We start from the raw sequence: 21,800 nt of genomic DNA on the forward strand, positions 1-21,800 counted from the left end.
GGCAGAAAAGAAACCAACTCCCAGCAAGATGAGTTAATGGTGATTAACTTCCCTTTAAGCCTCTAGCTAAAAGCACTGAGTAGCTGAGTGACTGTGACGATCGTGTGTGGAACTGGCTCATTTGTGTGGGTTTGGACAGCTCTACTGGGTGTCTGCCTTATTTTCATGGGGACTTTCTTCCTGTGCTTCGAGTTTTAGGCAGTAGCTATAATTATGATGATTAGTTATAGAAAATGGTTGTTAGCTAACTTGTTTTAATTTACTACCACTTAAAAGCTATTCAGATGGGAGAAAATATAAGCATACTTCTCTTTAGAGGTTTAGGGACTAAATAAAGCAAAGCTTTGACTTTCTTCCTAACCAGGGAGTTGTTCCCATCATCAGGAAGAATTGAGGTTTCTATCCAAAAAAGGTCAAGATACTCACTTAGTCCATTGTGCTGGACAGCATAGTTCTTTTGGTGTTCCAAGAAATGTCATTAGTGCCCCCCAAAAAGTGTTCTACAGTTCAATGAGTGGTAACCAATGTGTTAGACAATGTCAAATAGGTCTGAGTACTGCAGATGACCTCTCAGAGACTTAATATTCTCACGTGTGGTCTGATTTCCATGATAGGGGACTATGAGTGGGCACTTCATGGACAAATAAATTTGGGATACCACCAGTACATCTTGCAGAAGGCTAGCTCTCTAGAACACAATTTTGAAAATGCCATGTTATAGACATGGAGAAGCACCACCCAGACCACTGTTCAAGGCAGGACCTGCTGCCCTGATGCAAGGAATGTGATAGCAGACTGTCTCTAGCTGTCTGCTTCTTAAGAATCTGCCTCAGCTGCAAAGAGCCTCCTTGCCCTTCCATGAGAACCCCATCCAGTGGCTGAGCAAGGTGGGTATAAAGGACCTGTCCTCTTGTCCAAGCCTAACAGTAAATACTTGCTCCAGAGCTCCTGAGTGGGTTGGTCCAGGCTTTGTCAAGTCTGCATCATTGTTTGACTTCTCCCTCTGCCAAATCCTGTTTTATCTTCCTTTCACAGGTCTTGATCCCCAATGAACATCTTGTGCCCCCAGACTCTCTCAGCAACTGCTTCTATAAAACACAACCCGTGATGTTACTTAGATTAAAACATATGAGATTACTGTACTTTATGAATGATCCTTATGAAATGGATGGAATGTTTGTGTCCCCAAAACTTGTACATTGAAACCTAATCTACAATGTGATGATATTTGGGGGGGTGGGCCTTTGGGATGTGATTAGGTCATAAGGGTGGAGCTCTCATGAATGGGATTAGTGCCCTTACAAAAGACCCCAGAGAGTTCCCTTGCCCCTTCCAACATGAAAAGTGAACAGGACACAGTGAAAAGTGGGTCCTCACCACTGAATCTGCTGTCACCTTGATCCTAGACTATCCAGCCTACAGAACTATGCGAAATAAGTGTTTATTGTTTAAGCCATCCAGCCTGTGGCATTCTGTTATCGCAGCCTGAACTGCCTAAGAAACCTGACATGTCAACTTTACTGACATTCTATTGATTCTTAAGGTAGGAGGAGCTTATAACCAAGCATTTGGTACCTAGGCTATTTATAAGTCTAATACCTTCTATAATAAGTTATTCATTTACTCAGTTGTTTCACACAATTAATTAGAAGCAATGTTTCTATTTCAAAATATGTTTCAAGTTCTAATATAACAAAATCCAAGGCATAAAAACTTGTTACCTCAAAGTGTCTGAAATGCCTCATATATCTCACAGTGTATAGTAAAACAGATGAGTGAGTAAAACCCAGTCTTCTCTCTTGAGTTTTTCCTTTACTCTCACATGATTACTACACTCACAATACTTCACCTCTGACACTTCTAGTCACCAAATGTGTGGGTTTTTTCCCCCCGTACCAAGCAATTCTGCAACGCTATGTGGGTGTTTTATAATTTAACTCAATTCCAATACTCTCTACCTGGAGACAGCATCAGATCCCACTGGTGAAGGGCTCAGTCCCACAAGATTGCTCCCTCTCTACTTCAGATGCCAATTTCAAGTAGTAGGTTCCCAGGATTTGATTAATTGCCAGTGCAGTTTACAAAACTCAGGGAAACATTTACTTACAGTAAATGTTTACAGTTTCTTAAATGATGTGATGAATGATGCACAGATAAACAGCCAGGGCAAGGTCTGGGAGGGTCCTGAGCACTGGTGCTTCTGTCCCTGTGGAGTTGGGGTGCACCACCCTCCCAGTATGTGGCCGTGTTCACCACCTAGAAACTCCCAGAACCCCTTACCACTGAAATTTTATGAAGGCTTCCTCATGTAGTCATGATTATTATTATTCACTCCATTTTCAGCCCCTCTCCTCTCTCTGAGAAAGTATGTGTGTGGAGAGGGTACTTAAAACTCCAAGCTTCTAATTATGGCTTGGACTTTCTGGTGACCAGCCCCATCCAGCACCTCAACAGAACAAAATATCCTTCCAGTGCTCTCATCACTTAGGAATTTACAAGAGTTTTAGGAGGGCTATGTCAGGAACCAGGAGCAGAGACCAGTGTGTGTGTCTGTGTGTGTGTGTGTGTGTGTGTGTACATGTATGTATATACATATACACACACACATACATACATACATATCTTATTTCACAACAAAATAGTTAATACCATTAACTAAATAAAACAAATTCAAGCTAATGAAGTCTGTCAACTCACTGGCCAAAGATCCCTCTGTTGACCTAAAGCAAGTTTAATTTGAAGGAGTTTGGAGTCTGAGACATAGTTAAGGATGTAAAGAAAAATCCTAGACATTTTCAAAACAATTCATCCCATTAAGTGTTGATGGCTCAGGCACTTCTAATCGTTTTATGCTATTAATAAACAGCATAATAAGAAAGAATAAAAATAATTGATTTGTTAGTGATGAAAAATCCATTTTTTTAGGCAAGACAAGGAAATTTTAAATATAAAATTTTTATTTACCCATTTGGGCCTCTTCCAGCCCCTCTAGAGTGCATTGTGCACCGGCATTATGCGTTAACCAGACCCCCCAGTAGCAGAAATACCTGTTCAACCATAAAGATCAAATTTCCTCCTTCTGGCACCAGCCACGTAACTCTTTAGAAGATAATATGCCTTTCTCAGTCCTGTAAGGGGTCACGATGACCCACCACTCACCTTGCACATGCAGATATCTTTGGTGAACTTTATGTACAATGTCAACATATCACTTCCCTTAAAAATAACGAACAGACTGGTGCAGAACAGACAGGTCAGACAATCTGAGGAGATACTGGAACGCACCTGATGGAAGTTCTTAGCTTAAATACTACTTTAAAAGATTATCAGTTCTTTCATTAAAATGTGTGACTGAGCATTTGATAAAAATAATGATGGCTAGGCAACTGACTAAATATATCATTCTATGAGATCAATGATTGTAATAGTGTAACTCTAGATGTGGGAAGAAGCAACAAGAGGGAACCATGTCCTGGACCATAACAGACTAGCAAGACAGGAGGTCCAGAGGCTATAGGCTCCTATTAACAGGGCCTAGTCCAATAGTAGCCCATCGAGTGGCCTATCAACGAGATCTTTGCCTGACCTGGGAATGAGCAATCCTAGAACCATGGGACAAATCAGTCACAAAATGCCTTCCAAGCCTCAGTCAAAATTAAGACTGAAAGGGAAAAGACTATAGAATAAAGAATGTTGCCTACCATCTAGTTCTACAAGAATCAAGTCATCAGCCACTGCAGTTGCTAATCTACAGTCCACCCTGAAAGGAATTTGGGGTGAAGATTAGGATGAGGCACTTTGTGCTCCAGGAAAACTAGCAGAACTGGCCCTCAGAGCTTTTCAAGAGAAAATGTTAGGAATCCAGTTCATTGCACCTCCTCATACTTAGAAAAGTACTAAGCCCATTAACTAAGATATCTGTTCCCCACAAAGGCAGGAACCTTCTACCAAGACGTGAGCCTGATTGCACGCACCCCTTTGTCCAAATCATATATACTGACCTCCCCTTTATCACTTCAGAAGAGTCCTCGGAGCTCTCCAAAAGACAGTCTTCCCGGTTATAATCCTCAGGTTGGCTCAAATAAAATGTTCCTTTTCTTTTTTGGATTGACTATTGATTACTTTTTTCATTGACATCAGTATTTGGATAATAAATGAAACAAACAAACAAACAAACAAACAAACAAAAAATGAAGAAAGTGAGTTGAAAAGCCAGAAGTTGAAATGAAAGGGACTGAAAAAAGAACTCTGTAGCTGATACAACTTCAGCCCAAGGAGTTTAACCACAGAACAAAAGAAGGGCAATCAAAACACACAAGGTTCCCCTGAATAGGAAAGAGGCGGGTGATAGTGAAGAGATACAGGATCAGGAAACCCTCCGGGGTCCCATCAAGGGACAGAGTTAGCTGAGGACAGCTTGAGTACCACCTCAAAGGGCCCCAGGGTGGATGGAAGGGACAGACAGCCTGCAGGCAGACACTTATGGGTTTGGGATGTTCATGTGTGTTTAAATCAAGCAAATAAAGCCCGATATCCACCGATGTTCCCACTCTCCAACCAAGTGGGAGCAGACATCAGCGATTCACAGCACTGGATGGGAAAGTCATTGTTTTCATACCTTTTAATGACATGAAAGTGCTAAGGAGAAACGGTACGGAAATGCCCATTTTATTGATTGTATTATTACAAAAGCATCTTTAATTAGTCCCTTTTAATCACATTTTTCATTGATTGCATTCTTAGTACGTGTCCACCAATATATACGTAAGTTAACTTTTTAAATCAGGTTTTCAAGAGGTTTGATATCAGAGATACTCACCTCACCCTCAAGTTTACACCTTTTCCTAGAGAGTTTCTTGTCTCTAACTTGGGAAGAAAGACAAGTTAGGATGTTAGAGTTAAGTCTGCAAATACATGGAATGAATCAGGAAGGCTTGGGAACAGGGACCGAGTTCTCCAAGGCTGATTATTAGAGAAACTTTTCCAGGGATGAAAGATGGAAGCACAGCACAACGGAATCCATTTTTCCAAGATAAACAAACTGAAAGATGTAGAAAGAAGTGAGAAGATAGGCCAAATTCACATTATTAAATAGAAATATAAAGGCGGAGTGTATAGCTCAGTGGTAGAGCACGTGCTTAGCATGCATCAAGTCCTGGCTTCAATCCCCAGCACCTTCATTTAAATAAATAAATGAATAAACCTAATTACCCCCCCACTAAAAAAACAAAAAGGAAGTATATTCATAAATCATTTAAATAAACAGATAACAGACGAATGGATTTTCATTGGTAAAAAAATTTAACATGCAGATATCAAAATGTGCTATAACTTGGCTCCCATTTTCAGTTCCTTAAAACACCTTTGCATTTTATACATCTGTAGTTACACAGTTAACTGTCTATTGAAAATGTGGGGCTTTGTCATATTTCAAATAAATGGTGTCATTCTGCATATACTACGCAACTTAAATTTTCACCCAGTATCTCTGGAACACTGTTCCACGACTTCATATTAAAAACCAAACCAAACCAAACCAAACAATTCAACATGGTATTCCATAGTATGAACATGCCATGGCAAATGTCATCAGTTCCCTATTGATTTCCCAGTTTGCACATATTGGTACTGTGATGAATATAGTTGTCTGTGCTTCCTTGTAAACATGAGCAAGTGTTTCTCCAGAGCAGAGTATTTACAGTCACATACTATTTCTAGCACAGACAACCCTGTCTGTAAGGATCCAAAATCCACTCTGTCCCTTTTCAGCTGTGTGTTGGGCAGTTGACTTAACCTCTCTGTGCCCTTGTTTCCTCATTTCCTCAAAGTAAGGTCATCATAAAATGTCTTCATAGGATTCGAGTGAGGATTAAATGAGCTGATATGAAGTCCCAAGAACAGTGCCAGGGACGTTGGGAGGGCCACAGAGCATTAGATATTATTGTTACTGAGACAATGTATATGAACCTCTTACATTTTAAATAGATAATTCTGGAGAGGTAGTCAGGGGCAGGCTGTGTAGGCTTTGTTTGTCCAGCACTCTCAGGACAAAAAAAAAAAAAAAAAAATCCCTCCCCATGACACAGAATGTGAAAGGAGAGGTGGCTAGATTTATTTAAATAATGATAATGTTTTATTTACTCTGCCATCAATATGTGCCAGGCCTTTTGTTAGTAGACATCTCAATGAATTCTCAAAACAAACCCCTGTGACATGGTCTGTTTCATTCCCGTTCTACAGATGAGATACATCAAGACCCAGAGTATTTACTAATTTTCTTCTTTAAACTTCTTTCCTCTGTACATTTACACACCCCCATACATATATACACACACAGATATATATGTGTGTACATGTGTGTAGACCAGTGTATGTGTGTACACATAAGTTTAATTGTAATATGTGAACTTGTAGGTCAGATTCTTTGCAGATAACTATTATTTCAGAGTTGCACCAAACAAAGGGAACAGAGGTTTGAGTAAAGAATCAGACAAAACGAAGAATAGTGAAGAAAAGGTGAAGAGGTCCCTCTACAAGGTCTAGTATGATCTAGAGCTCTGTCCTTGAGATGTATGTGGTCAACTGGGCTGATGGGCTTTTAGAATTCCTGACTTTCAATGGGGAGGGTATAGCAGAGTGGTAGAGTGCACCCTTGGCATGCACAATGTCCTGGGTTCAATCCCCAGTACCTCCATTACAAAACAAAAACTAATAATAAAGAATTCCTGGCTTTCTCCTGCACGATAGCTTGTAAAGCCCTAGTTAGAGCTCAGAGAGGCCAGGGCTGAGGCTATGCAGGAGACAAGGGCAGGACCCTGACTTGCCACTTAGCTGATAAAAGCAGCTGAAAGATATGCTGGCCCTCTGGGCCTCAGAAACAAGCATAGATCTTCCTGATCTGGGGTATCACGAGGACCAGCGGATAAGGCTGAAACTGAGGAATCTTGCTGGGTTGCCTGTAGGGACAGGTTGGGCTAAAGCTGCAGGGCCAGGCAGAGGTGGACAGCAGAATTTGAAAGCCTGGATAGAACACAGCCACTTCCTCTTGCTTTGCCCCAGTGATGACTGCCCATACGGTGCATCTCCTGCTTCTGCACCCCTCATTTAAGTTGCCAATTCTTAAACCAAACCTGATTTTTGAGGCCAGGTCCTTCTGGGCAGTGTAACCTGGAAGCATGATTTTCTTAAGCAGAACCTCATTTTGTCTGCAGATTGGCCTTGACTGAGGTGCCTTGTTAATTTCTCTCCTGGTGGCTGCGATGAACGGCACTGGGCTCCAGCTGTCCTCCCTCTCTGGTCCCTGAAGAGTCCCTCTGTGGAGCTGCTGTTTGCCTATGTGGCTCTTTCATCTTCCAGAGGCAAACATGAATAGAAAAACACTTTGTGTGATCCCAGAAAGGAATAGATCTTTCCATTACTGTGTGAAGAATGAGTCCTAAAAAACACTATTGTTATAGCATATTTGGTGGATAGACAGAAGGAAAGAAAGTAATGATACAAAACTAAAAAAAAAAACCTGGACTCCTGTAATCATCAATTGCTGTGTAACAAATTATTTCAACATTTAGTGGTTTAAAACAATAAACACTTATCATCCTAGTTTCTGTGGGTCAGGAATCCAGGTAGTTCTGTCTCGGGTTCTCCCGTGGGGTTGCAGGTAAGATGCCATCAGGGCTGCAGTGATCGGGAGACTCCACTGAGCTGCAGCATTCTCTTCAAGAAAGGTTCACTCACATGGTGCCGGCTATTGGAAGGAGGCCTCGGTCCCTCCCAATGTGGGATGGTGGCTGGATTCCCTCAGAGGGAACGACTGAGGAGAGAGAGTAAGGGGAAAGCCTCATTGTCTCTCAAACCTAGCCTCAGAAATTACACATTGTCATATCCACAACGTTCTCTTGTTTACATAAGGCAGCTGGATTTAATGTGACAGGTACAACCAAGGGCGCGAACACCAGCAGTCAAGGCTCTTCGGGAGGTCCATTTCTCCATCAGTCTGGAAGGACGTTGTTGAGCTGTCACGGAGAGCAGCTACCATGGCATCCAGTTCTCTGATGAGACCTCAGACGTGTGGCCTTCTGGCCAAGCGTCTGTGACTTCACGCTGTTGGAGCATTCATTGTTACTCTGGGGGTTGCAGCTTTCTCTAAGTTTGCTATGGCTGGGCCAAGAAGGAAGGGATATGCAGATTTCTACAGAAATTATGATTCCATAAAAGATTATGAGGAAGGCTGGTATCTTAAATAGTGCAAAGTGATTTTGGACTGTAAAGAATTTCTTTGAGTTGAGTTCTGTGGAAGTTTGTCACTTACCTGTACTCCTGGACTATGATACTGTGAACTATGAATATCTGGGTTAAGGAATAGTTTCTCTTAATAAATAAACAACTAACAAATACCAACAAAACAAAACAAAACTTTGGGAGACATTTTGGTGGCTGACGACCTCACTAGTCAAAAGAAACTGAGATGGAATTCAAACAGAGGCGGCAGACCATGGTGTCTAGATTGTGTCTCCGGGAGTCAAGCTGGAGGGAACTGGCCCAGAGAGGTCCACGGGGAGCTCAGGTTCCAGAGGACACACCAGCAGCCCACGTGCACATCTCAGGCAGGCTTTAGAGAGGCTGGGCTTAGAACTGGTGCTCTGAGGAGACGAAGCTACTGGTAATTTCCTGCTGTCCTTGGTGCCCGATCCTTTTCACTCTTCTCTGGGTAAATCTTGGTAGTTACATTCAGTGCGTTAGGTAGTCCCTTTCCTCATTTCAAAATGTGCCTAATTTTCAAAGAATTCCAGTCCTTCTTTGAGAAATGGTATATCTTCTTATTGTTCCAGTGCTTTGGTAACTGGAAACATTTTTTGTCCTTGGCTACTGCCTTTCTTTACTGAAAAATGGTACAACCCAAGACAAGGAAATTTTACCCTGAGTGTTTATCTCTAGGCTTCTTTTTCATTATTTGCCTCCTGCCCTTCTGTCAGATTTTAAGGCATGAGGCTTTTACCCTTGTACAATCAGTGCCTTTTCCAGACCTGGCACATAGTAGGTGTTCAATTAAGGTATGTTGCTAAAATATGTTTGAATGTTAGAGGTCACCAAACGTAGAAATATATTCTGTAGTTTATCCCTCTGCTGCTTACAGAGCCAGTGGAACACATTTCTTCCATAGTTTGTTTTTAACCACTTCAAAGTTACACCTTTACAGCTTTTTTCTTTTTTGGTTAACTTAGCTGAAAATGCCCGTTTCCACCATACTGTAAGAGGGTTATCTCAGTTAGTGTTAATGACCTCCTGCCCTACGTCCCTTCTTCCACCTTGTCTTGAGGGAATTTTCTCGGTGATTTTCCACCCCTTTCAGACTTAATGGTGGATAGTGGGTGGGTTGGGGGTGAGTATTGGTAGAGATATGTAAGGGCTATGATCAGGATTGTGGTTTTGTGGCCCTGATTCTCCTCTTTCTGAAGAAGATGTCAAAAATCTATTAACTACTTATCCTTGTGGCTAAAGAGTTAAAGCCCAGGTTAACTCCAGAAAAGATAAGAAATTTGTTAATAGGGTTCCTTAGAACTCATTGATGAAAAAGAAGTCAGATCTTTGGAAGGAAGTGGAAACAGGTGGTAGAAAACTAACAGTACCTTCTCATCCTCCTCTCTTCTTTTCTTGTCTCTATATAGACCAGTTTCCTCCTCTTCAATCCCTACACATGGCCAGGTATGGCCACTGAGTTAGCTGGGTCTTCAGGGAAGCAGACATTGAGATGAGGTCTGACACCAAATACAGGTTCAGGCAGGGAGAGCCTCAGACCAGGATGCAGATGGAATGGGAGCTCCAGAGGGAAGATGATCTGTAAGAGATGTTCTATGTTAACAGAAACATCCAGGCTCTAATCCTCTTGTGGTGCTTAGTCATTAGCTGGGGATTGCCTGGAAAAAGATTCTGAAGGCTCTCACAGCTCACACTTTTGGAAGCTGTCAGCTAACTCCACTCTTGAACTTCCCAACTCCACTCTTTTCTTGAAGGGAGAATTGAGCAGTACCATTCCACGGCAGCTGCAGCCACCAAAAAGTCAAAAGTTTCCTTGTCCTGAGCATCTTTGTAGAGTTAGGGTTAGTTTACCTGTGGGAGAGTCTGTGTGTATCTGCCCCTTGACAAAGTACCAAGAGAGAGCCTGGCCTCAGAGAGTGGATTCATGCTTTACAAAATGACCACATGCTATGGTTGAGAAGATGAGAGACTGAATTGGCTTCAAAAGATATTTTCCTTATAAAGATGGATAAAATTGGAAGGTTGGAGGTCACCAAAAAGAGAAATATATTGACTATTTTATTCACTTCGGTGCCAAAATACATGGTGAAACAATTTATATATTTCTCCTTTTTGTAACCTCATCAGAAGAAAGCATACTTCTGTTCAAATGTGTTACTTTGAGATAATCATCTTACACTTTGGTTTTATGTTTAATTGCTTCAGTCATAGTCTGTTCTTCTGCTCTGACCCCATGTCTCCCCCTTAGAATGTTTTCATAATTCTTCTTGCCCATTCTATTCAGATTTGCATCATTTCTTCATGCAGAGGAGGGGGAGGTAAACTAATACAAGGATTGGTAGAAATGTGTAATGGGAAAGCAGTGCTCCATTCCTGGAGGGATTGCAGAGATTAGTGTCACACAAGGACTTGAAAGATGCAGGGTTGGAGATTCCTACCACATCTTCATTCAACTCTCCTATTTAGCCTGTGCAGAAGACAGATGGATCTTGGAGATTGATGGTGGATTATCGTAAATTTAACCAAGTGGTGCTTGAAGTGGCAGTGGCAGATAGAGATGTTCTTTGGGAACTTTGGCAGGCCCCTGTAGGTGAATCTCAGCACAGACCTTTAGGATTTTGGAGCAAAGCCCAAATCCACCATCTGAAGATAATTACCCTCCTTTTGAGAAACAGCTCTTGGTCTGCTACTGGGTCTTACTTAGCACAGACTGAATGCTTAACTATGGGTCCCCAAGATACCATGCAACCTAACCCACCATATCATAAAGCTGGGCATGTGAAGCAAAACCCCATCATCAGATGGAAAGGGTATGTATGTGATTGGGTCCGAGCAAGTCCTGAAGGCACAAGTAAGTCAAGTGAAGAAGTGGCCCATGTGCCCATGGTCCCCACTCCTGCTACACTGCCTTCTTCCTCCCAGCCTGCACCTGTGGCCTCATGGGGAGCTCCCTATGATCAGCAGACAGAGGAGGAGAAGACTAGTTTATGGATGGTTCTGCATGATATGCAGACTCCACCCCAAACCAGACATCTACAGCACTACAACCCCTCTCTGGGACATCCTTGAAGGACATGGTGAAGGGAGATCCTCCCAATGGGCAGAACTTTGGGCAATGCACCTGGTTGTTCATTTTACTTGGAAGGAGAAATAGCCAGACATGTAATTATATACTAATTCATGAGCTGTGGCCAATGGTTTGACTGGATGGTCAGGGACTTAGAAGAAACACGACTGGAAAATTAGTGACAAAGAAATTTGGGACAGGGATATGTGAATAGATTTCTCTGAATAGGCAAAAAAACATAAAAATATTTGTGTCCCATAAGAAAGCTCACAAAGGGTAACCTCAGCAGAGGAGAATTTTAATAATCCAGTGGATAGAGGATCAGCTTCCCTTTTGTAGGTAAGCATCATCCAATCCACTGAAGGCCTGAATAGAACAAAAGGCAGAGGAAGGAGGAATTGGCCCCCTTTTTCCTGATGGACTGTGTAAGCTGGGACATCTCGTCTCATTTTATTCTATCTTCGAAGTAGGATTTACAGCATCAGCTTCCCTGGTTCTCAGGCCTTTGGACTCAGACTGTATCACACCACCTTGGTCTCCAGCTTGCAAACAGCAGATCATGTAACTTCACAATCATGTGAGCCAATTCGACATAACAAATCTCCTTTTATACATACATATGTGTGTGTGTGTTTGTACAAATATATGTATATATTACATAGGTAGGGTAGATAGATCATCTCCTATTGGTTCTGTTTCCCTGAAGAAACCAACGAAGTAAGGAAACTAAAAGTATATTAGGACTCTCTGGTTGAAGGAAAATAAACTGCTGTTAACTAGCTCCGGTAAAAAGCGAGGAATTGACGGAAGCATGCCAGCTGTGTGTTTTTTGAACCTGACAATGCAGTTAGGCCTTTGGAAGGGTGTAGTCATTCTCTGTTGCTGTGTAACAGACAAACTGCACAAGCTTGAACAACATCAATGCAGACTCCCAGAGTTCCTAGGCATCAGGAAGTGGGGTCAGGTAAGCTGGGTCCCACAGGCTGCCATCGCCAGGGCTGTGGTTTTCGTTTGGAGCTCAGGGCCCTCTCATGAGCTCATGTGGTTGTCTGTTGGCAGAATTCAGTTCCTTGAGGTTGGAGGACTGAAGCCTCAGCTCCTAGAGGTTGCCCCTCTCCGTGGGCAGCTCACACTCGCTGTGTGTTCCTCCTTGAGCCGGCAGGAGAATCTTCTCTGCTGGTTTTAAGGCTTCTTGCCTGATTAAGTCAGACCCAACAGAGATGATGTCCTTCTTAATTCAAAATAAAGTGACTTCGGGCTTGAATTACATGTGTGTAATCCCTTTTGCTGTAAAACATAGTAAACCATGGGAGTGATATGTTTTCATGTCCTTCTCACACTCAAGGAAGAGGGGATCTTAGGGGTCATCTAGAATTCTGCCCTCCTCGAGTGGACTTAGTCTAAGTGCTGGAAAAATGACTAACTCTCCTCTCCTCTGTCTTACCTCTCTCCTCCCTGATAACTTTGGACTCCCCACATTATAAAGGGAGGCTCTTTAGATGGGATGAATGTCCAGCTCTGGTCCAGCCAGTCACTGGCTGTGGGAGTGATTTCATGTATAAATAGCTCCTGGGTGACAGTGGAGGAATAGGGAGTGATGGTTAATGGGTACAAGGCTTTCTTTTGAGGGTGATGAAAATGTTCTAAAATTAGCTTATACGTGATCCAGCTCTGTTTGTAAGAATGGCCAAGAAGCAATGAGCACCCCAGGCTGCCAGACTGAGATCCTCTTAATATTATTCCCCATTAAAAAGACCCTGGTCTCTTTGGAGGTAATGTCTTATTTTAGCTTTGGGTCATGGAAGGGATCAGATGAGCCTGGGACAACCTGTGTCTCAGAGCACAAGTTCAGAAACCAATGGAATGATGTGAAAAGTTCGGCCAGTTTTAGCCCCTTCACACTGGCTACAGCGTCGTGCAATCTGGCTTGGCCTCAGATGCCCCTGTTCAAGGGAGTAGATCAGAGGAAAGTTTTGTCATTCGGGCCCCCAGGAGGTAGCGCAGATGATGCTGGAGGCTGGACTGGACTTTGCTCGTGCCTGCGGGGTCACTGTGAGGGCCCTGCGGTTTTTCTGGACTTTTCCAGTGGCACCAGGTGCCTTTTTAGACTTTGTTTTTTTTTCCTATTTCTGTTCCTCCCACTGCCCACTTCACGGGATTTCACTATCTCAGATATACTGTGCATCTGCTTGTATGCTATGGCCCTTTGAAGGGCCACAAACCATAGTAATTTAATATCTAAGATTTTAGCCTCCAAGAATCAGTTTTTGCCCCTCCCGGGGGTTGAGACCACCCTCTATTCATCTGTGCTAGAAAAGTGTGAAGAATAAGGACATTCCTCAGCTCACTAGACTTGGGGACCCAAGTGACTATTATTTCTGGACCAAAAAGAGCCAGGGTAAATATTTTCCATTACTGGGAATCAGGGCTGGAATCGTCTCTGACTAAGACCCTTGGGTGACTTTGACAAAGGAACAGCATAATAGGTTTTAACCCCTTCTCTGCCACGGGGTTAAGCCCAGGGGCCTTGATCTAAGGGTGTTGACCCTGAATGTACCTCCTACATGCTAAAGCCCACCTCAACGTCTGCTTTCTGGGGAACCCACCTGTGGCACCTCTAATGCGTTGTTGACTTATTACTGCTGGTTCTGAGAGCTCCCGGTTGAGCATCTGTGGTGTGTGCAAAACCTCGTCACCATGAAGACTGCTGGGTCTCCTCCCTTCACCTCTGGAGCCACTCTCGCCCTCTCTGTGCTCAGGGAGACTGACGCGTGGATTGCAGCCACGGGCCCCTTGCCTCTGGCTTCCTGCCAGGCTTGGCCAATGGGAGGCAAGAGGGGGAGAGTGAGGTCAGAGTGCTTCCTCCCCGGCCCCTCACCGTCAGGTCGCCCGGGCTGTTGCTGAGTCTACACTGAGGGCGAGCTCTCCTGTCGGTGGAGCCTCTCTACAGCTCTCACTCTGGGTTCCCGTAGCTGCCTCCTCTCCTCGGCTTCTCCGGGCCCAAAGGTTGTAATGACTCTCTGCTTGTGGTAGTCCTGCAGGCACTGCCTTACTCTGCACTTTTCCTCAGTTTTGCCCACCTCTCTAGCGGTCTACTTTTCGAATTCTCCCTAAATGACTCAGCTTGCAGGTGCCACATTTCCTGCTGAGAACCTGACTGATACACATAAGGTGATGACCTGGGACCGTGATTTGGAAACTTGGGGAAAGTTTCAGTAGGTAAAAGTCAAGCTGTGTGTGTGTGTGTGTGTGTGTGCAGGAAGGGTAGGAAGGGGAAGACGCAGGCAGTGAAGTTGTAAGAGAGGCTGCTTGGTGGGTACAGACTTGAAGGCAGTAGAGGACAGAAGTCTACACTTTTCAGGGGTTGGGAAAAGTTTTGTTCTGTGTTGTGGGAAATGAATGTAATACATTCCATAAAAGCACATGCTGTAACTACCAAGATGTTGTCACAAGGAGGTGCTTAAAAGATGACTAGATTGTTGCAACGCAATGCAGTGACACAGGAAAGTTAATGTTTTGTAGAAGGAAAGAAAAGAAATGAAACTTTGAGTATTTACCCTGTGCTGGTGCTGATAGAACATTTCACTCAAGGAGACAAGCGTGTTGATTTTGCTTCCTTTAAGCTATGAAGCCCATCAGCCAGCCATGAGATAATGCATTTTGCTCTGGGGCTTAGAAAAAGACAACTTCAGAATAGTGTCCATTGTGAGGACTCCTGCTGACACATGTAGAGGGAGAGAAACCATTAGAGTTGCTTCTGCTCTTTGACTATTACTGACAAGTTGCTGTGGGTGGGGAGATTCTAATATAAATTTTATTTAATTTCCACTGGATATTACAGTTAAAGGACTAAGCATGGCTTCCCCGCATGTAGACAATCACCCCCTCCCCAGTTTCTTAGTGGTCTCTGTAGTTCCTCCTGTGACCAATAAGCTAAGGACTTTATGTGCATACATGCCACCTTTGATTTCTATGTGAAAGTACTTAGAATAGCATCTGGTACCTACTAGATTCTACACATATGAACTCCCTTGATGTTAAAAGAACCCAATGAGGTGGACACTGAGTTACATGTTCAGGTTAGGGGTGGAGTCAGGATCTGAACTCAGGTAACTGGCTCTGTAGCTGATGTTCGTGACCACCACGCAATACTGCCTCTCACGAGGTTTGAATGGATGGGCCATGTGAGCACAGGAGTGGACGGCGTCAGCTGGGCATTCTTCCTCCAAAGAGACCCTGCTGAGTCAAGGCTCTAAAAATACACTTTTTTGTGAGATCTTAGATCTTAGTGGTGTTTGCTTTGCAAACGACAAAGAAAGCCTAGCCTGTTCCTCTAGAATTCCCACCAAGACCAGGAAGACAGCACAGGAAGCTGCTTGTGGATTTGAAGGACCCCAAGAAGATCCTTCTGCCCCAGATATGTCTCTAGTAGCTTGCATTGTGTCTGAAGGGCCCCTTCTGAAAGTTAGTCCTTCAAGTCATGGATTCACTGGGGTCTTGAACCCCAGAATAAATTCCTCAAAGCTCCTTTGCCAATAAATATTTGCTTTTTAAAGGCTAACAGAAACCTACTTAGACTAGCTCTAGAAATAAAGGGAATTTTATCCAAATGACACGTGTTGTTTGCTAGAGTTACAAGGGCAGAAAGTGGCTTAGGAAATGGTTCTTAGCAGTATTTTGGTTTCTAGGGAATTCCTAATTCCAAGGTAACTATTCTCTCTGAGGCCATGTGAGCTCTCTTCCCTGTAATTCCCTGCAGAGGAAGGCAAGTAAGGCGGACACGAAGACTGGCCTTCTTCACCTGGCCCTGTCCTGGCAGGAAATGCCACATAAGCTCCACGTACACCGCAGCCCAAGGGTCAACCAGGGCCCAATGTCTCAGAATCCCAACTTCCTAGAGAATCTGATTCAGCTCTGGTCAGGGGTCCACCTCAGGTCCACTCACTTGGCCAGGGGATGGGGCCACATGCTAGCTGCCAGGCCATGGGAGCCATTGGCTCAGGCTCTCAGAGGAGGGGGCATGTGACACAGGTCTTCCAAGAGTTGGGGGGAACAGGGCAGAAACATGGGAATCTCTCCTGCCACAGCGTGAAGGTGAGCACCTCCTCTCCTGTTGACTATCTTCTCATAGCTGACAGCAGGGCCCTCAGATGAGAGTGCAACTTTGAAGCACCTGCCCCCTTTCCAGCCTTTAGCGCTAGAGATGAGGCAACCCTGGCTGGTACCCTGGAACAGACAGAAAGGGAGTTGCTGGGGCTGGGAAGTGGGCACCCAAAGAGGAAAAGGATAACGTTTTGGAGAACACTTCAGCATCATGCCCAAGAGTGTTTTTCCTTTCCTTCTCCATCCTTTTCCTTTTTAACTTGAAAGAGACTTCATATATTTAGTTCAATCTCCTTTTCTTTTTTTCTGGCTGAGAACTGAGGTTCATGGATGTGACGATGACCTACCCGGGGTTACAAAGCTGGTTAGGACTCCTGGCTTCTTTCTCTGCCCCTGACGGCTAAGCCCTCATATCACCCCCCCCCCCGGTGTCTCCAATCCTGCCTTTTCTTTAACCTGATATCCTTATCTGACCTCTCGGTGAAACCATGTTGTGGAAGAAATAACTCACAACCTGCACCCTCCACCCCACAAGGGCCATTTGTGAGCAAGCTGTATTTCCTTGGAATTTCCCTCAGGTTAAAAAAGGCTTGAGTTTCTCAAGCTTAGTAGCTCAGCAACTAAAAAGCAATATTAACACCACCAAAGGGCTTAAAAGCAAACTGTGGAAAAAGAAACAAATCATTTGATCATAGCTGATAAAGATGTTCTGGGGTGATAGGGAAGCTCTGGTACGTTCCTCCCAGCATCTGGCTTGTTCTGAACCTTATCTGCACAGGATCAGTGGCTGGTACAGTTACCCAGTAACATCTTATATTTGCCAAGGCCTTGATTAATGTTTAAAGAAACATGGGCAATGCTATATGCTGTTCTTTTAAAAATAGCCTCTACTTAGTTGAAATGGGTCAGTTTTTTCTCCAAAGAGCTTTACTCCTATTGTGCATGACAAATAATAATATTTACTGAAATAATTGAATATTTATTGAATATGACAAATATCTAAGATTTATTGAACACTTCCTATGTGCCAGGTTCCATCCTAAGCGTTTTACATCTCTTTTTTAATCTATACAACAACCCCAAGAGGTATACGCATTTCTCCCATTTTCCTGGTGAGGAAGAAATTAAGACTTAGAGAGGTTGTGACTAGCCCTAGATCAAGTAGATAGTAAAGGGCAGAGTGAGGATTCAAATTTATACCTTTATGTCCCTAAAAACTATTCCTTTTATCCCACTGCTGTGATGCCTCGTTAGGTACCTTTACAGCACAGTTTACACTTGATAGTTTTCAAACAGAAAGCAAGGGCTCAAAATTTATTTTTCAAAAATGTCCCAATCCTTATCCTGCTCCCCCACTCCAATACAAATTATCTAAAAGCTGCAAGGGTTAGAACAAATAGTGAAATGGGCTCAGTGTATGAGGACCTTTATCTGGAATCAAAAGGCAAGAGGAATAAGAATAGCTCATTTAAAATTTCAGTTATTAGTCTCTTATGGGTGTAATTCTAGTCTCTCCCACCAGAGGGAAGTTATCATATGAAAATATGACACTATCCCTGGCTTCACTTTCAGACCAACCTGTCACAACCACTTCTGGATTTAGTTTCAAAGCTCAGTCGACTTCCTGAGATTGCTGCTTCTTTCAAGTATGAAACTAATATGTCATGCCTTGCTTTTTTTTGGCCTAGTAACTGAAAGGAGCTTTTCATATCTTAGAAACCACCTCTTCAAATGGGGGTGTTAACCTGAGCCAAAGACAGATACTTGGATTGGTCCAATTTTAGAGGTAGAATCCTTGCACCAAACACTCAGTGACAGTCAAAAGAATTCTTTTGTGTCCAAGATTTTATAATTTATTCCATGTAAATATCATCTGGGTTACAGTAACCTGTATTGCCCTAGAAAATTTGACTCATGCTTTTTCATGGGGATTGTAAAGATTAGCAGAGAAAAAGAATTAAAGTTTTTGATAGACAACAAATCATAAGATAGCTTATGATTTGGAGAGACCACCAGAAACACTTCTATTTATCGGTCACTTGGCACAATGTCTTATAGAGAAAATGCTCTATGGCTGGAATCAGATCCAATCTTCCCAACATCCCTGGGAGGTACGTTCTATTAATTTTGCCCATTTTAGAGATGAAGAAATTGAAACCTACTCAAATGAAGCAATGTGCCAAAGAATACACACTTAGGCTATGTTCTTAACCACCATGAAGCAATCGATCTGTTGGAGATTAGATGGGCCCAAGTACAGAGACTTGGCCACAATTTCAGGAGCAAGATCCACTGGAGCTCAGAAAATCCATGTCAGGAAAAGGAGGATGAGGAAAAGGCAGGGTAGGTGGGAAGCTACCTGGCTACTCTCACTGGCTGCACCCAGGTTCCACTACTAAGTCTAGTAGCATAGCTGCTTGAGCTATGGTTATAGAGCATCCTTCCATGGTCAGCAGGGGTCCCAAGTGCTGTTTTAATCAGAAGTCAGCCTGGTAGGAGTCTGGCTGGCAGGTGAAGGCCACAGAAACCAGGATCCATGTCTACAGAAAGAACAGGTAGGCTCTACCACCCTGGCTCCAGCCACAGGCTAAGATTCAGAACAAGAGCCAAGACTTAAGAGGGAATGTGGAACTTGGCAGGGAAGAAAGCAAAGAGAGGAGAACAGCCTGGCCAATGTTCAGCTTTATGAATTGGGCCAACTCCAAGAGTAGGCCAATCCCAGCTCTAATCTGGAATCTGGCTGGAGACTCAAGAGGGCAGGCAGATTCCCAGTGGTTGGCTACGCCACAGGGTCTAGGAAGGTCGGCTTTGATGTGGGTCCCTGTGATTGTGGGCTGAGGCTATTGATGAGTCATTGGTTATAATGGACTTGTAAACAGAAGCCTGAATGTGGGTGCCTTGGTGAAGCCCACAGGAAGGTCTTGGGAAAGGCAGAGTGGACAGTCAGGACTTACTCATGTTCCCCCGTGAGCAGTGCCAGACAACCCTGACGCCAGCACCATGACACTCTCACCAGGAAGCATCTTATAAGTGGTTTCTTCGGTGCTGTGAACCTGAAGCTTCATGACCAATTTAACAAGTAGAATCTTTCGAAGCTTATTTCATCACTAGTTCCTGAACACCTGCTCTGTCTCCCATGATTCCTAGCAGAGTGCCTTGCTTAATAATGCACAAAATTAGATCCAGGTGAACCTCATACCCAGCAAATAAAGGAAAACCTCTTTCAACTAAAGAGATATGGGCACTCCCAGGGAGGAGTGTGGAGTTAATTCTGATGGGAAGGACAGATTTTGAGCATCAGAAGTAGGATAAAGACGAGAGCATTTGTATTAGTTTCATAACTGTTATAACAAACTACCACAAACTGCGTGACTTAAACCAGTGGACACCGACTCTATCACACTCTGGTGGCCAGCAGTCCAAAATTAAGGAGTCAGCAGCAAGAGGTCCCTCTGGGAGAGCCTGTTCCTTGCCTCTTCCAGTTCCTGGTGGCTGCTGGAATTCCTTGTTTTGTGGCCACTTCACTCCTGCCTTCAAGACCAGCATCTTCAAATCTCTCTCTGCTCTGCCTTCATGTCACCTTCTCCCCTGTGTGTGTCACATCTCCCTCTGCTCCTCTCTAAGCACACTTGTGATGGCTTACAGGGCTTTTCCAGAGAATCTGGGGTAATCTCATCTCAATATCCTTAATTTAATCACATCTCTAAAGTGTTTGCCATATAAGGGAACATTCACAGATTCCAGGGATTAGGGGTGGGGGGCTATTATTCAGCATACAGTATGGGATGCTATAGCATCCTGACTGCAAGAAAGAGCATAAGGGGGAAAAAGAGAGAGAAGCAGGATTGTTTGGAGGACAGCGAGCAGTTAGTCTAGAGGACAGGGATCACACAGAGAAGCTCTGGAAGGCATGGCCTCCCCACCTGCCTTTTTGGTCATATTGGTGGGGAATATGACTCCCAGACCAAAGAGTTTGGAATATGTGATGGAGGAAATCCTATAAATGTAGATTTAGAAAGAATAGTCAAGATCAGAATGTACAACCACAATAGTTTTTATATGAGAAAGCCTAGAACCACTGCAAGTATTTGATCAGAGGAAGGATGATGTGATGAAAGCAGTGTTTAGGAAAATTACTTCCTCCATGCTCCCAACTCTGTTAAAATGTATTTGTGCTTATTATGGCTTCTATCTAAAATGTAAACTCCAAGGGGGAGGGTATAGTTCAGTGGTTAGAGTGAGTGCTTAGCATGCACGAGGTCCTGGGTTCAATCCCCAGTACTGCCATTAAAAAATAAATAAATAAACCTAATTACCACCCCCCCAAAATAAAATAAATAAAATATTAAAAATAAATAAATAAAATGTAAACTCCATAAGGCTAACATTCCACAGCTGACTCCAAAAGCCTGCAAGATTTCAGCAAGTTCCAATCAAATTTCCATGCAAATATTTTTAGGATTCCCTTAGGCACGTGTATTTGTTCTAAGTTGGTTGTCACTTTTCTCTCTTTCCAGACTGCTGCTGTCATCTGCTTCTACCTCATCACTGCTTCTCCAGGCAGGGGAGGCCCATTGCTCTAGTTTACCCAGAGCCTGGAACAACCCAATCCTTACAAAGCCGAGTTCACACCAGTCTGTAATACTGAACAGAACCATATTCATGATTTGAGGATGATGTAAGGAAATTACTCTCTTTAAAGGAAATTTTTAAAGCAGAATATTGGCCATCCGGGCCTCAGACTCCATCAACCATGGCCTATCAGGGTCCCTCGCTAACCAGTTCTCTTTTTCCCATTAGACCAACAGTCACTTTTCTTAAAAACATCTTATTAAGACCAAACAAGCCTTCCAGACCTTGTGTCAGCCTCAAGAGAATTCCTTCCATCCCCTCCCACCCAGCTCCTCGAAGTTGTGATCTGCGTGCAGCATGTACTCCCCGACAACCTGCAGTGTAACCTCTGCCCAGCTTTGCCTCTGACGCTCTCGAGCGAAGTCAAAAGCCCCCTCACTGCTAAATCTGTGCTTTCATCCTTATCTTCCTCATCCTCTTCAGCACCGGACCTAAGCCACGCTGTCTGGTCTCACTGACCTCCTGCTTTCCTACTTACTCAACGTCTTGCTGCAACTGCAGAAGAAAAACCAGTTAAGACCATCACAGTCTCCCTGCAGAGGGGTAACTCACCCCACAAAGATGATAAACGACCTTGCTTAACAATGTAAAAAGTCAACTGCTTTTCAAACTGTGGGCTGTGAAATCAACTTAGTGTAGTGTAAGTCTCACTGTTGAGCTAAATGGAATTGAACGGAGGGACCATCAGAGTGCACTGCACGTAGTAAAGCTAAGTGTTTTGTACCTAGTGTGTGTATATATG

General features: G+C 43.5%; 1 long non-coding RNA gene and 1 pseudogene across 9 annotated transcripts in view; one reads left to right on the plus strand and one right to left on the minus strand.

Moving 5' to 3' along the window:
• The window catches only part of LOC123620045 (uncharacterized), a 137,744-nt gene that overhangs the window by 73,511 nt on the left and 42,433 nt on the right, over positions 1 to 21,800 (minus strand). For 6 of the 9 annotated variants that reach the window (XR_012504183.1, XR_012504193.1, XR_012504189.1 and 3 more), the window contains 3 exons: positions 9,627 to 9,835; positions 4,002 to 7,810; positions 939 to 1,088 (listed from right to left, as the gene is read on the minus strand). This is a non-coding gene — a long non-coding RNA (uncharacterized LOC123620045). Of the gene's footprint in view, positions 1 to 938; positions 1,089 to 4,001; positions 7,811 to 9,626; positions 9,836 to 14,880; positions 15,039 to 21,800 lie in introns of all 9 variants that reach the window. The other 3 variants (XR_012504196.1, XR_012504195.1, XR_012504197.1) reach the window with 3 other exon arrangements.
• On the plus strand, positions 7,670 to 8,465 carry LOC141576017 (cytochrome c oxidase subunit 6C-like; annotated as a pseudogene).

This window comes from Camelus bactrianus, chromosome 3, assembly GCF_048773025.1.
Source record: "Camelus bactrianus isolate YW-2024 breed Bactrian camel chromosome 3, ASM4877302v1, whole genome shotgun sequence".
NCBI classification, from domain to species: Eukaryota; Metazoa; Chordata; class Mammalia; order Artiodactyla; family Camelidae; genus Camelus; species Camelus bactrianus.